Source organism: Peromyscus leucopus, chromosome 3, assembly GCF_004664715.2.
Source record: "Peromyscus leucopus breed LL Stock chromosome 3, UCI_PerLeu_2.1, whole genome shotgun sequence".
In the NCBI taxonomy this organism is placed as follows: domain Eukaryota; kingdom Metazoa; phylum Chordata; class Mammalia; order Rodentia; family Cricetidae; genus Peromyscus; species Peromyscus leucopus.
Window position 1 is genome coordinate 26719158 of NC_051065.1, and position 15537 is coordinate 26734694.

The 15537-nt window shown below is 36.8% G+C and overlaps 1 protein-coding gene across 1 annotated transcript in view; it reads right to left on the reverse strand.

The window, feature by feature from the left end:
• Znf804b (zinc finger protein 804B) overlaps positions 1–15537 on the reverse strand; it is a 524634-nt gene that overhangs the window by 254805 nt on the left and 254292 nt on the right. The window lies entirely within an intron of this gene.

Below are 15537 nucleotides of genomic sequence, written 5' to 3' on the forward strand. Positions count from 1 at the left end.
GTTCCAGAAAAGGCCAAAAGTGTATACAAAGGAACATCAGTGAGAAACTGGATGAGTCACTTAGCACTTATGGCAGTAGCTAAAACAGAGTCAGTGGAGACAATGAGAAGGATACCAGGACATCTTACAAATTAAATGAGTCTGGGAGCCAATAGGGTCAGTTGAAAAAGGAGGACATGACGATTATTTGGGAGAAGAATTATATTCCACATACATTGTGAAAAAAATGACAAAAAGAATTAGAAAGTGTTTTCCTCAATCTTTACTTGTTAGATGATCCTGAACAACTTAAGTTGAATATTTCATTGATTAGGATATAGATATTCTATATGATGAAGATGTAGGAGCCAAGTACAAAAGTAAGAGGATAACAGAATTATTTAAGAAGTCTTGTTTGTTATCTTGCTTTCTTTGTTATAAACAATCACACATTTTACTCGACTAACAAATCAATACAGTCTCTAATCTAGGAGTATGACTCAGGCTAAAGAATATGACTATTATATGTGAACTCCAATCATATTACCAACAATGTTCTAAACCTAAAAGCTTATCTTTCTCTGGTCCTTGAAAATTTGCTAAAACTTGCATATGCATCATACATTTAGCATGCATCTTCTCCATTTTACATACTGGTCTTACAATGTGCCATTGCTCAAAGAATTAGAGCTCTCTTTTGATCCATTGTCTTTTTACTAATATCAGAATCCTAGCTCATCTCAGAAGAATCTGCATGGCTTCTGTAACCCTTCACCCTGAGAACTTAATTAACTCCTTTATAGAATAGTCATGAGTCAAGATTGCAGCTCTTAGTTGTATAAAATTTTGCATTTTAGTTTTTTTGTCCCTAAAATAAGTCTCTTTAAATACTGCATTTTTATAGCAAAAGAGAGTCTTGATCTTTTGAATGCAATTTCTGTTTTTAATATGTGAGTAAAATTGGAACATTGCTGACATAGTACCACTTGAAATTTTAAATTAACTCCTTATTCCACCTTCTATCACTTAAACTATTTCAACCACTAGATACATAATTTAAAGTATAAATTACATTTTAAGATCTAGAAAATTATTTACTCAGGTGAATCATTATTCTTATTTTAACTATAGCAGCCAAAAGATAAATTGTGATAACAATAGTGATAATTACCTTGTGGATCAATCTGGTGCACTCCTACGCTTTGGACACCATTATGTTGATTTTGGAGTTAGTCAGCACAAAGTTCAAGAAAATGAAGTAGACTATGATTTCCAAGTTTGATAGTTGTTGTGATTTTAAAGGCTGACTGTGTGTGTGTGTGTGTGTGTGTGTGTGTGTGTGTGTATGTGTGTGTGTGTGTGTTTCTCATTGCTTTTATATTGTACCTAAAGTAGCCTTTCTCTATCCATATCAGCTTTTTGCAAATGTGTATGTACACACTTGTTATATTAATTGTCATTCATTTAATCACCAAGCTCTTGTATGCTGGTTTGATACCAAGACTATATGAAGATTTTAAAAATGTGAAGACAATTTTGTTTGAATAGATTAAGGGCAATCAGTTACTATAAAAATTAAGGAAAAGATAAATTATAACAATCATAGTAATGATAATAACTTTTACTATCCAATTGAAAAAAAAACAGTAGATATTTAACATGTTGATTACATGGAACACAAATCTGATGTGGAAATAGCAAGACACAAATAACAGAAAAACAGAAAATGGAGCACAAATCTGGCAGGTGCAGCTTTAGTACTTTATATGTATGACTTCCCTTAAACCACAAAGAAACCCTACGAATCAGGCATTGTTATTTCTCCTTGTTTTACATTTAAAGAAACTAAACAATTATCATAAGAAATTAGGCAGAAATCACTTTAAGAGTAAGAAATAATGAAGATCAATTTTAATCTTTCAACAAAGACTATGCTGTATCTACTCTATGACATGCTCTGCCTGATAATTATGAAAGCTTCATAGAGAATAAGTCACATGAGTTTTTCATATCAAATTTTAAACTGTTAATTTTTGAATTCATAAAAACAGCTCTATAAATGCACCAGCAATGTTGCATATTTGATAATTGTACACTAAATTCAGTAATCTGACCTTTACAGTTTCCATACTCAACTAGTTTCTAAATCCTCTCAGAATCCTGTTCTCCTCCTATAAAGCCTGGGTTTTCTCCCTAATGTCATTTTCATGTTTTCCCATCATCCTGAAATCCAAAATATACTATTTCTTTTCTCACTCTTTTTGCATGACTTTGCTTTCTATTTCATAGGGGATGATCAATTACTGTCTGTAAACACCTGAAGTTCCTGATAGGACATATAAGTCACAGTTATTCTTCAAAACACATTGTTCTGTATACATTGGAATTTAAAACATTAACCATTGTCATAAAAAAATCACTCTATAATCTTGTGACCGTCTAAATATAAAAACGGTGACTAAGCAACTAAACATGCAAAGGTCAGGAATCAGGAACTGAGTGAATGTGTAAAGAAGGCATTATTGAACAAACAAGACTAAACAAATTCTAGAGGTAAAGGGTCAAAGGATCAAAGATTCATCTGAAACTGCACTCCTTCAGAGAGTTAGCTCAACACTGAATTTTGTCCAGTATAGGAATCTGATGTTTAAAGACAGTAGCTTCACAGCAAGGAATATCAGACCTTCGAGATCAAGATCATATCTCCCTTCTCTAGATAAGCCCAATATCCCACCTTTCCTGTATCTTTTTTTAAATAAGAAATTTAAGGTCTTGTCAGAGGAAAACATAATAGTGTCTTAATGTCTGAAAAGAGATACCTCCATGACAGTCTCAATTTTTACATTTATGCTTCTGTGTCAGTAAAGGCCTAGGGTGGAGCTGCTTCTCTCCTTGTGGTTAATGAGATGCAGGTATACATCAGAGGGTGAGGCTGACAGACATCAGAGGGAAGAGAGCAAAGAGGAGCAAGAGAAAGAGAAAGAGAAGGAAAAGGGAAGGGAAGATGATGGAGGGCAGTACATATAATTCATAATCCTTAATTACATAGTACTAAACCCACAAAGACTCTGTAGTTTTAGTGAGTGAATGTAAAAGGAACAAAGTTGAATTAGCATCATGTAGAGCAAGCAGAACTAAACTTTCTATTTCAACTGCATCTTTCCATTTCTATGATGATAGAAAAAAATCTCTCTTTTTGAGGTCAGTCCTTCTAACTTTGTACAGAATCTTGTCCTGTCCAACATTATCAGAATGCTAATTCTAAATATTCTTCCTCTTCTACATATCTTCAGTATTTTCTGCCTCCTTGCATTTTCCTTGTAGCATTTAAACATATCCACCTCTATCATCCTCTAACAGGCAGTGATTTGTTTCTCCCACACATTCGACACTTTTATGTGGTGGTATTGTGTTCACCAAAATATTGTGTACTCTAATAAAAATATCTGGGGTCAGAGAACAGACAGCCACTAGATACAAAGGCTAGAAAATGGTGGCACTCACACCTTTAATCCTAGCATCCCAGAGATAGAAATCCCTCTGGATCTCTGTGAGTTCAAGGCCACATTGGAAATAGCCAAGCATGGTGACACGCCTTTAATCCCAGAAAGCCAGCCTTTAATCCCAGGGAGTGGTGGTAGAAAGCAGGAAGATATATAAAGCGTGAGGGTGAGAAACTAGAGGCATTTTGGCTGGTTAAGCATTCGGCTGGTTAAGCATTCAGGCTTTTGAGCAGCAATTCAGCTGAAAGCCATTGGGATGAGGACTCAGAAGCCTCCAGTCTGAGGAGACAAGACCAGCTGAGGATCCGGTGAGGTGAGATAGCTGTGGCTTGTCCTGTCTCTCTGATCTACCAGCATGGACCCCAATAACTCGGCTCGGGTTTGATTTTATTAATAAGAACTTTTAAGATTCACGCTACACTTTTAAGTCAGTGCCTTACTTTGATCTATGATTATTTGAAATATTCTGTTTCATGGATTTCATCACTTTTTTCCTATCCATCTCTTCTGTCATTTGACCTGAGAAATATTAATGTCACAAACACTGAAACTCCTTAGCAATTTCAGCTCAATACATACTTTCTTCTCAACCTCTAAATTCTCCTTGGAAATCCTATTTATTTCTATATTCAAAATTTTCTGAATAATGTTACTTGTATGTGTATGTTTTCAGAGCTGACCATTGGTATTGAATAACCAATGTTACATAATTTCTATCATCCTTCTTCCTCCAAATCCTCCCATGTAACCCTCCTTGCTCTTTTATAAATCTATGACCTCTTTTTGTAGTTTTATAGACAGCAAAAGGGGTATATGGAAGAGTTTTGAGGGAGGAAAGAGAAGGGGTAATGTGGTGATATTGTGTTCCCCAAAATATTGTGCACCCTAATAAACTTATCTGGGGTCAAAGAACAGAACAGCCAAAAGATATAGAGGTCAGAAAATGGTGGCACACATGCCTTTAATCCTATCACTTGGGAGGCAGTGATCGATCCAGATCTCTGTGAGTTCAAAGCCACACTGGAAACAACCAGGCATGGTGACTCACACCTTTAATCCCAGGAAACAATGGCAGAAAGCAGAAAGGTATATAAGGTGTGAGGACCAGAAACTAGAGCAGGAGGAAGCTGTGGCTTGTTCTGCTTCTCTGATCTTCCAGCGTTGACCCCAATACCTGGGTCCAGGTTTGTTTTTATTAATAAGACTCTTTAAGATTCATGCTACAGGGTATAATCTCAAAAATTAAAAAATAAATAATTTTTTAAAGTTCTTGAATATCTGTCAGAAATTCAATTGTCTTACTTAATGTATAGATGGTCAAATTCATTTGTTCTATACCTTGCCTATGGAGATGTCTCACCAAGTCTTAAAACATCATCATTCTAAATTTCTGTCATACACAATAATTTTCAAACCTTTCCCAAGTTTGCTGTGATGGTATGCAACAACATAAGGAAAACATTTACTGAACCAAATCTTTATCTTATATTCTTTTATACCAAGATTATTGTAAGCATTGAATTCTGATATTTGTATCTCTAAAATAGTTCTCCATTTTTCTTCTTCTTTCATCCCCTAGTGCTATAATTAGGTAATACCACTGCTATCTCTTAACCAAGATATTACTAGAGTCTCTCTCCTGTTCTCATACATTTAATAGGGTCTCTAAAAGAACATAAAATAAATACTTTTAAAAAGCAAACAGAAACATACAATTATATGTTAATTAATTGTTTGTGTAACCCTATGATCCAGAAAAAAAACAGCTAATCCAGTTTCTTTCACAGTCATGTTATCTGCCATGCTGATATCCCTACATAGATATAATCTGTTATCTCTAAGTGAGCATCTCTGTTCCAGTCCCTTGATTTTTCTCATTCCTAAACCTTCCTGCAGTGTACTTCACTTACATAATGCATTGATATTGTACACACATACACAGAATGCTATAACTACATGGTGACATGCTGTACTTACGTACAATTAAATTTCTAGACTCTGAGCTGTACCTTGTACATAACAGGGAATCAATGCACATTTGTTGAATAAATGTCTCATCATATGTATGGTGATGTATGTAATTAGAAGTAAACAAGAAGTAGTGAAAGTAAAATTGTGGTTCAGACACCATAGAGTAGATGGGCCAGTTGCTCAATGACATTGGATACTAGTTCAAGGAAATTAAAACACACCTTTTAGATTACAGGATTATTTTTATAGAATCTAAGCTACATAATATATAATATAATATAATATAATATAATAATGTAATACAATACAATATAATACAATACTATTATAATATAATATAATATAATATAATAAATATGATATGACATATGATATGATATAATAAATATAATTAGCTTTATCATTTGAAAAGAACTTATCTTTGCAACATAAAAAAGTACTTTTAAAAATGAGTTAATTACTACAATGATCTAAAACAATGAAATGAAGTGATAGAGAGAAGGAAGTTATCACAAAATGAGGCCAACAAAGATAGGAACATGACAGAATCAATTCAAATTAAAGAATATTTGGATTTAAATTTAAGGGAGAAAGAGGAGCCTGAAATAGTTCACAGGCATTTAGAGACCTGTATAGGCAACAATAAGTATACAGGGGAATGGGCAAGGTTAGATAAATATAATAAATTGGCTAAAGTATATAATATCAGACAAGAAGTTTATTTGAAATACATTGGATATTTGTATTTCAAATATCCAAGCATGCTTAATTTCTTTTGGAGGATGAAAATATGAGAATTTCATCATGATAAATTAAACTAAAAGAGCCATCAATGTTATGTCTACCTTCATATTTCACAGAGATCTTTTCTGAACTGAAACATTCCCTCCTTTAGGAAGGAATAAGACCCATGAAACTCAAGAAACAAATGAAACATATGGCACTCTGAAAGCCCATGAAACTTACAAGGTTGAAGAAATTCAGAAAGTTTAAGATTTACAAGTCCCTTGTCCAATGCTATGAGAACAGTAAAAAATTAGTTGGGGACAAGAGACTCTGGTGGGAACTGCCTGCAAGCTGGACAGGAAGCTCCTTGGATGAGAACCTCATAAGTCATCACTGTGCTCAGATAGACTTGTCAGCCATGCAGCTGTCTTTTGTCAACAATGCTCCTGTGAACAACCCCAGTAAAATCACTAATATGCCTGGCTGGACTTGGGTGGATCATTTCTTTGTCATTTGTGTTCAGTGTTTTTTTATCTTAGTCATTCTGACAGGTGTAAGGTGGTATCGCAGAGTCATTTTGATTTGCATTTCCCTGATGATTAAGGGTGTTGAACAATTCCTTAAATGTCTTTCAGCCATTTGAGCTTCTTCTGTTGAGAATTCTATGTTTAGCTCTATAGCCCTTTTTTTATTGGACTATTGGTTATTTTGATGTCTAATTTCTTGAGTTCTTTATATATTCTGGATATCAGTCCTCTGTCAGATGTTGGGTTGGTGAAGATCTTTTCCCTATTAGCTCAATATAGCTTATAGATACTTGTGTAATTACTTTAGAGTATTTAGTAGATATTGAGATGGAGATGAAAGTGTTGAGAAGAAAAACAGTACAGAGGGCATAAGTTTTGCATGATTGTGTCATTGGCAGGCATGGATACAACAAGATTCCATTCTTTTGTCCCTGTTTATTCCACACCAGCTAGAAATATGGGTTATGAAATTTTTCTGTTGGCTGCTAAGATGTGTTGGATTCTGTTAGTGGTGCTGGTGAGAGTGAGGCATTTTGCTCGGTTGTTTATTATTCTGGTTTGCAAACTCAGGACCACAGGCATGCTATGCAGGCTTTTGTCCATTGAGTCGTATCAGTTTGAATATCTCCTTTCTCATTTGCTATGAAATTATTATCAACTCCATGATGACAGACTACAGAGTAATTATGACATCTATCTTCTCTATTAATTGAATTGTAGTACAAGTGCTTTTACTATTTAAATTTTTGATGTGCTATATATGAGAGACTGTATCACATGTAAATATACTGCTTAAAACATTATATGTAAACTCAAGTTTCACTGAGATTATCCACATGTTCATACAGTCAAACTGTCAAAGTAACTCCTGTATTGTGTCCTAGAACATCTCAGCACAGGGTACCCTTTCTATTTTAGTTGTCCAAAAATATCTTTTTCCTGTTTTAAAATATATCCTTTGTTCTTTCAAAATTTTATTTAGTATGTAGTTATATGTGTTTCTATAAAATGCCCTTATATAGCACAGTACAATGTACAACAAAGATTAAATTATTAATATTAGCATAGTCATATTCTTTAAGCCCAGCTAGCAATGACCATGAAGAGAGTAAAAATACTTGATGAAGATTTTTGAAGAATGATTTATTTCCTCTGTTGCCTAGCCAAGAGACAGTCCTAGGGCTAAAATACACCCAGTCTTTTCTTGACACCAACTTCTCATGATTTCTTGGAGAGACCACTCCAAATGGATCCAAAATGCTGAAACCATAGGAGTTTGGTTTCAATGCAATTTGAACACATTTGGACATACAAGCTAAAACAAGTATTATCAATTTCAGTTTCCTGAGACTGAGCAAGCAGTTTCTGGGAGAGCCATGAACAAAAGACAATCATTGATGCCTCTCACAGCAAGAACAAGGGAGATAGGAATACATCAATCTTGGGCTACTGAGTCAGCCCCCAAAATCAGTGTGTACTAGGATAGCCAGCCTCCAAAGCAGCTCAAGGACTAAGCCAAGGACTTGTCCAGGCCTGTACCCAAATGGAAAACTGTACCTTTACCAGCCTCTAACTAGCCCTGACCAATTAGAACATACTGATATGATTGCCACTCACTTGAACCAATCATATCTAAAATGGTGTAATTGCCTGAGGACCTCCCCTTGGCTATGCTTAAAAGGAGCTCACACTTCCCTCTTGGGGTCTTCTCCATCTTACCTTTTGGGATGGCAGGTCCCACCATGCTGGAATAATAAACATACTTGCTGATTACATATGTCGATTGTGGTACTCTGTGGGATTTCTCCAGAACCCTAACATATGGGGGCTCACTCAGGATGTCCCCTCAAGACTACTGATACCTGAACATTTTCCTGATAACCTAGCCGGTGAGTGTGGGCCCTCTTTGTCTTGGTCTGTGTTCTGACTGTTACTGTGTTACTGTTCTGCTCCATGTGTTTATGTCTCTGGAAACCTGGGGCCTACCTGAACCTGGAGGCCAAGGATTGCTTGGTGAATGAGCTAGAAGCACCTCTACACCATGAGTTGGAAGATGTCCTTGACTCACTTGTTCCTGTAGGTGACTGGGTCCCTCTGACTGAACTGTACAGAGAAGGTTGCACCTGCAACATGGACCTCTTGGATCGTGAGAAAGGTCATCTTCCAGATCTGGTGTTCTGGAACATGGTTGTCTATGTCATTGTTACTTGTTTCTGTATACTAACTTCCCTCATTTTCTGGGAAGAGGAAGAGAGAGAGAGGCATGGCAGGCCACCTCTCTCCATAACTCTTTTGTTATCAGGCCCACAGCACTGGCAGAGCTGGTCTTGGCCTGCAGGAGAGGCCTGCCGTCAGTCAGCAGCTCTTGCAGAGGGTGGGGGCATGAGCTCTCTGTTCAGGTGGGCAGGGATGAGGCTACTGGGGTGCATGATAATGTAAGCTGAGACAAACTGTGGACAGAGAACCTGGGGTTCAGGCCAAAGAGTTAACAATTTTTTAACAGGAACACTGCTAGTCAAGGACACACTCTGTGCCTACCAGTACTGTTCTCCCTCCCTTCCTTCCTAAGTTAAGTTTGTCACTCACTTTGATACACTCTACAATTTATGATAACATTAAGGTCTAGTCTCGGCTGCTAGTCAGCTACTAGCCTGATACTGCTTAATAAAATAAAATAAAATAAAATAAAAACTATTGAATGAACTTGGGAAAATTTGACTTTAGAATAAAAGTCAAAAATACATTATGCTTGAAAAAAAATGTGTTTTTCTTTCCTCAGGAAAGAAAAAGATACATGGACTTTGGCATTTGAATTCAATGAGTTACAAATACTTGTCATCATTTAAGGGAATTGGTTACAAATTATTATTGGTTAGAATGAATATATACATATACATACATGTGGTGATACTTTATTTGTGTACCTCAATAAAGCTTATCTGAAGACCAGAGGAAAAAGCCAGCCACTATATTAAACACAAAAGTCAGGCAATGGTAGCACATGCCTTTAATCCTAGCATTCGGGAGGCAGAGATTCATCCAGATCTCTGTGAATTCAAGGCCACACTAGGAACAGAGCCAGGCATGGTGGGACATGCCTTTAATTCCCAGCACTAGTTAACCATAGAGATCTGGAGATCTGTACAGACAGACAGGAAGTGATAGAGCTGGGTGGAGAAAGGAAAATGATGTAGCTGAGCAGAGAGAGGAAGTGAGATGGATGACAGCTCACAGAAGGTATATAGGTGTGAGTATACAGGAAGTAGCTCTCTTTTTGGCTGAGGATTTTCTAGTGGTAAGAACGTGACTGGCTTCTTTCTGCATCTCTGATCTCTCAGTTTTCACTCCAATATCTGACTCGGGTTTTTTATTAATAAGACCATTTAGCAATTTATCTTGCATATATATGTTTCTATTCTTGTTTGAAATGTTGTACCTATATAATGTTCTATCTAGGCTGCTGGGAAGAAGCCACAAGAAAAAGACTTTGATTAAAAATTTGCATGTTTTCTAGGAAGTAAAAGAGAAAAAAAGCGGAAAACTGAAATAATAAAAGAAAAGAAAAAATAATTTGTCCATGTCTGTCTGAACCAGAGGAATGGAGATAGAGGAAGTCCAGATCTGAGTATATACAGAAAAGTATAGAAGGCCAGAAGGGATATGAACTATGCTGAATTTGAAGGGAAACTGTAATATATATATATATATATGGGATTTAACCATATTACGTTAATTCTGGTTAGTTTTCATCATTTTAGAAAAAGTTGGTGATTAGTCACTGCAAAATGTTTATGTTAAAAATGGGGTCATGTTCTTTAAAGGAGTAAAGAGGAATATGGTCTACAATACAAGTTAATAATTAGCCATCATATTACATCCCTCTGGGTTACAGTATGCTATAGGTTTGGCCTCCTATGAAATGACAAGATTGAAGCTCTTAGCTATTCAGAGTTTCATAAAAAAAAAAAGTCCAAACCTGCTTCCTATAATGTCTATGGATAGGGAGAAATGCTAATAAAATATACTTATAGGAGAAAAACAGAACTTAAGAGGTCCATTTGACTAATATATCTATAGGATAGCACAATGGCCTGGTTGTTGTTGCCAAACTTAGAGATGTTTTCAAGATTAAGCCTAGGTTTGTTTGGCTCCAATATATTTAATAGATAATGGTCCTCAGACCTGTCAAAGATCTGATTAATTTGGCATTTATATTATTTGATAAAAAAGCTTACTATAAGAAATGTAGGCTCCCAGCTCCTAGAAATGGCCTGCAAGGTCTCCAAAGAAAATATGAAATAACACAATGCCACCACCTGGATTGTTGATAACAGTGACCATTGAGCAAGATGCCCTGATGCAACATCTGCTGCAAGGGACCTGGCCCAGACTGTGGACAAGCAAGGCATTAAGAAAATAAGGTAAGTCTTCCCCAAGTTCCTCCTCCTCAGGGAAAACTCTCACCTTATGGATCTGGCAGCCAAAGAACAATTCTGTCCTGCCACTGCTATGAAGACAACAGGAGCTGGGGATAACTACTGGATATGAACAGTCTCTGTCAGTTTTTAAAATAGATTTGGAAACTGCTTGGTTTACACTCAGATAATTTATCCTTCCCAGATCTCTGATGGTATTGACAATTAAGCTCATAAATTTTAACTCCTGCTCCTAGTTTATATCTGTCTCAACAGCTTTCCACTTGGCTCACAGACACATCCAATCATCAGTGGCTGACTATAACCTGCTCCAAGTTTCTGTGAGCCCTGAACTTGCTGAAAGATGATATGGACCAATCCAGCCAATATAAATGCTGTCTCTTCAACTGGTCAATGAACCAGATGCTTCTACATTCCCTACTTGCCTTTGACTAACATTCTAGCCTTTGAGGAACTTGATAACAATGTCCTAATATCCACGGGAAGTAATTACAGAAGGAAATATGTTGAATATTAATACATTCAGGAATAATGTCCTCCCCCTCCTCCCATGTTAGATCAAAAGGGAATTTCTTGTCATAGGAAACCTTAAATAGAATAATAATTGGTCTCCATTCCAAGTTCCTTCTAGATAAGGAACTCTGTCAGCCATCACCCTTCTGCTTCTGCTAATTATTATTGGCTCTTGCATCATTGACGCCTTAACTAAATGATAATATTCTGTCTGGGTACCACTAAACTGGTGATGCCAAAATCCCAATATCATCCCCTGGACCAATCCCATGACAACCTTGCAGATGGCAACAACAAAATAAGGGAAGACTCACTTTGCAGTTGATAATGGGGAATGGTCTCTGTTTGGAACAGTCTCTGTATGGCTATTCTCACTTCTATAATCTTACTCAGAAGTCAATGGGAGAGGGCTTCTTTATCCCACTGGAGAATACCTGATAGGTATATGCTTCTGGATTAAACCCCTGTGTTAATACTTGGGTTTTAGATCAAACAAAGATTTCTATGTCCTGGTCCAATTAGTTCTCAGAATAGTCTACTACACTGATGATAAAATATTTAACTTCAAAGAAACAGCTCCAAGATTTAAGATGATGCACTGCTTAAGGAGGGAATTGGGGGAATGAGCAGACCAAGCAGATGCCATAACAGCCTGCTCAGTTTTCTCTCAGAGATCAGGCCTCAGTTTCAATTTTCTGAGACTGAGCAAGCAGTTTCTGGAAGAGCCATGAACAAAAGACAATTAATCGTGGATGCTCTTCACAGCAGGGACAAGGGAGATGGGACATACCAAGGCTGGGCCACTGAGCCAGCCCCCACTGTCAGCAAGTACTAGGATAGCCAGCCTCCACAGTAGCTCAAGGATAAATCCAGGGACATGTCCAGGCCTGCCTCAAAATGGAAAACTGTACCCTCACCTGCCTCTAACTAGCCCTGGCCAATTAGAACATACTGATATGTTTCCCACTCACTTGAGCCAATCATATCTAAAATGACCTAACTGCCTTAGGACCACCTCTTGGTTATGCTTAAAAGGAGCTCACACTTGCCTCTTGGGGTTTTCTCCATCTTGCCTTTGTATGAGATGGCAGGCCCTAGCATGCTGGAATAATAAATGCTCTTGCTGAATGCATACATGGATAGTGGTCTTTTGTGGGATTCTCCAGGATCCTAACAGAGAGGTAGCTCAGCAGTTAAGAACTTGCTGCTTGCCAGGCAGTGGTGGTGCATACCTTTAATCCCAGCATTCGGTAGGCAGAGGAAGGCAGATCTCTGATTCAAAGCCAGCCTGGTCTACAGAGTGTGTTCTAGGACAGCTAGGGCTGTTACATAGAGAAACCCTATCTTGAAACATAAAACAAACAAACAAATAGAACCAAAACCAAACAAACAAAAAGAACTCATTGCTCTTCCAGAGGACCCAGGTTTGGTTGCCAGAAAATGTGTGGCAGCTCACAGCCAGCAACTTCTAACTCCAGTCCCAGGGGATTTGATACCCTTTTCTCATCTGCAAGAACAGTAGGTATATAGACATACATGCAAACAAAATACCTATACACATAAAATATATAAATAAAATTCTTAAAATAATAATAAAAATAACACAAACAGTATCCTAACAATTATCTTGGAACAGTATCAATATTGTGTATGTGTGAAGCAAAAACTGAGAAGTAATTTGAGACATCATGAGTTTGGGAATAGACAATCAATATTGTATCTAATTTCATGTGACCATGTTATAATACTGTAAGCTATTGTTGGAGAGACCATATTGTGCTCCTTGCTTGTGACCTGAAAAATGTCAATATCTCTGAATTCATGCTATGAACCTAACAGGAAATAATGGCTTGAATAGGAAAGAAGAAAACAGGACTAGAGAACCTTTCCTTATTCATTTCTGCTTTTTAAATGTTTTGTCTTCATATTTTGCTTAATTTCATGAGATAATTATAATTTAGGTAGAGTAGTGATATCTTATAGATGAGTTATTCTGAAAATTGTCATGTTGAATTCTTCAATAATCCAGCTGCTGTGGTGTGATGTGGTTTGTTCCCTAAGGGTCCACGTGTTCAAATTCAGGTCTACAAAAAAGTAATTGAGCCTTTAAAAAACAGGCTGATTAGGTAACTGGCAACTCCACCTTCAGAAGGGATTTCTGTAGTTTATATGAGAAGCTGGTAAGTTCCTCAACAACTTGTTATAAAATATTAATCTGGGAGCTGGAGAGACGGCTCAGCTGTTAAGAGCACTGGGTGTTCTTCCAGATGACTGGCTCAATTCTGAGCACCCACATGATGGCTCACATCTACCTGTAACTACAGTTTTAGGGTGTCTGTCCACATCTTCTTCTGGCTTTGGGGGGCACCAGACATTTATACATAGACATAAATAAAGGAAAAATATACAAACACCATTATTAAATAGACTAATTCCAAAATACATAACTGGAAAGCATGGTGTGTGACAGTATTAAACCCCATGTAGATCCATAGAAAGGGGAAAGACTAAGAAGCTCAACTGTCTACTTAAAACAAACAACTGTCTGATATTATAAAGGGAACTGTAGGCATGATTCATCAGGAGGAGAATGCACGCAAACTTTGTTTTAATGTTAAATACGAGGCTTTTCTCATATTTCTTGCTTTTCATGGGGTCTAAGTTGCAGCTCATCTAGCCAATGGAATATTATTTTTAGACATAAAAGCCCTGTGAGATCACAGGTGCTTGGCAAAGAAGTACTAACTATTTTAATGTACAGTGGTGAGCATTTTAAAATGTGGTCATTGGTCTAAGAGAGCATATGTTGACTGTCAAAGTGCAGACAAAGACCCCTCTCAGTTGGCAGGATGCTGCCCACCATTTTGTAAAGTTAGGAGTCTTATGTCAGCTTGGTTTCACTATAATTTATTGCCAGTATAAAACATCTTACTTTATAGAAGAAAAATGTGACATGAAAAATGAGGCAAGAGTGATATTGTACTACAGCCAGGAAAAGTCTAGAGCTCAGGTCTGAAGGGAAAGAAAGTTAAAATAGGAAAAGATGGGCAGGTGGGAGATTGAATTTAAAAGCATTGTATTAGACATTGCTCTCCCGAGATTTCCTGTGGAGATGTGCTTTTCCATGAACTGTGCTAGTGTGGGAAAAACGGGTATTTTTTTAATGTCATGATTTGGAGAGACTTAACCATTTTCAAAAGTTTACAGACTGTAAACTGTAAAAAAAAATTACATGACTGTAATTTAGCAAGTGTTCAAATGCATGGAAATTGTTAGAAATGAATTGTCGAACATAGGGGTGAAATGCCATCTTTGCTGTCACTGTATTAACATATTATCTTATTTTATTTCTGTTCCATCAATACAGTGTGTTTTTAAAGGCATTTTCCCCAGAAATGCTGGAATTATTTGAGTCAATTCATGCCGCACATCAGTGAAGACATGCAGTCGCCGTCTAAATGCTTCTTCTCCTTGGTCTCTAAATCACATCTTAAGTTTTCCTCAGTGGTGAGCTTTCACAAACTGCCAGCTAAATTACTTGAGGAGAAAGACTAGTTACTAGGGGACACTTATACTGTGCACTGCTAGAAATTAAATTTTGTGGGGGGAAAAAATCAACGGTGGCCAACATGAACCTACCAAACATTAAAAATGTAGGTGGGAGAATTCAGAAAGGAGATCAAATAGGTAAAATAATAAACCCTCCTATCAAGTTTTTATAGTACTTTGTGAGACCTTTGGATTTGGGGATCAAAATATAAATCAGATTAACTATAAGTTTAATTGATGATGAAATTCAGGTGAAGTTAATTATTTTGAGGTATGTGTACATTACCTTGTATCATTTTTCTTTTAGAGGATTTGTGATTTTTTTCTTATGGA